Raw genomic sequence first — 1,640 nt, forward strand, 5'->3', positions numbered from 1 at the left:
CTTTCTCAGTCTCCTCACTTTCTTACTCTAGAAAAAAAATGAAAAGAGAGAGAAAGAGAGATGGAACATATTTAACACTGAGAGAACTGATGTATTTTAAAATATTATGTAGATACTGCAATGTTGATGCTTAATACACAAGCAGCAAAAAAAGGAAAATATATAGATAAACAAATAAATAAAAATGAATAAATAAATAGATAGATAAAAAAGAGCATAAACCCCATAAACACACTGAGTTGTAATGGTCTCTCCTCGAGGCCGTTATGCAAGGTCACAGTGAACGAAGGAAATTAAAAGGGAAATTAAATCGAGTTGGCAAAGGAAAAGAAGTTTGTGTTAGAGAGAGACGGGATAAAAAGAGGGTGAGGGTGTATGAAGATAGATAGATAGATAGAGAGAGAGAGAGAGAGAGAGAGAGAGAGAGAGAGAGAGTGAAGAGAAAAAGAAGAACGAAGGGGGAATGAGAGAGAAAATGAAGAAATAAATAGACGGGGGTAGTGAAGAGATGGAGAGAGGAGAGATGAGAGACGAGGGAGAGAGATAGTATTAGAGTAAAGGAAATAGGAAAATAGATAGAGAAAGAGAAAGAAAGATAGTGTTAGAGAAAAAGAAATAGAAAAATAGAAAGAGAAAGAGAGACAGAATCAAAGACACAATCTACATTTTCATGATTTTCACAATTTACTAATTCTATTTAAATTTTCAAAACTGATTTCAGCTCTGTTATACCAACGATCCTCACTTCCTTTTGAAACAAAATCAGATTTGAGGAAATGCCAATAACCTGCTGATATATATTAACGTTTGTTTATTATGCGAATTAATTGACAATAAATGATTATGAATCATAATAACGACAAACAAGTAATAGTGGCTTACGGAATAACAAAGCACAACCCCTTAAACTTAGACTGAACGCAACAAGAAGTGAGCAGAACAACAGCGATGAAAAAGAGACGAGAATAGAATTTATGAGAAAGAAGAGAGAGAGAGACAGAGAGAGAAACCGATTGGGAAAGAGAGCAAAAGAGAGAAACAGATTGAAAGAAGGCAGAGGGAGAGAGAGAGAAAGAGAAAGAGAGAGAGACAGAAAAACAGATTGAAAAAGGGAGAGAGTGAGACAGAGAAGTAGATTAAGAGAAAGAGAAAGGGAGAGCGAGAGGTAAAACGCGAGAGTGAGAGAGAGAGAGAGAGAGAGAGAGACACGTTGAGAAAGAGAGAGAGTGAGACAGAGAAGTAGATTAAGAGAGAGAGAGAGGTAAAACGCGAGAGGGAGAGAGAGAGAGAGAGAGAGAGAGAGAGAGAGAGAGAGAGAGAGAGAGAGAGAGAGAGAGAGAGAGAGACAGAGAGAGAGATAGAGAGAGAGAGAGAGAGTATGCAAACACTCAGAGCTTTTCAACGTAAGTGCAGACTAACTAAGTATACACTGACTCGCCAAATACACTCATATATATTCCACATCGAGATACGGAAGTAACTCAAAAAAAGAGAGAGAAAGAGTGAAGAAAAAAAGTGACATGATACCAACTCATACACACACACGTGCTTAACATTGTGGGTTAAATTAAGATGTATATATATATTTATTTATTATTATATATATATATATATATATATATATATATATATATATATTT

This window comes from Penaeus japonicus, unplaced genomic scaffold, assembly GCF_977035675.1.
Source record: "Penaeus japonicus unplaced genomic scaffold, GWHDUDI00000001_assembly GWHDUDI00000012, whole genome shotgun sequence".
NCBI lineage: Eukaryota > Metazoa > Arthropoda > Malacostraca > Decapoda > Penaeidae > Penaeus > Penaeus japonicus.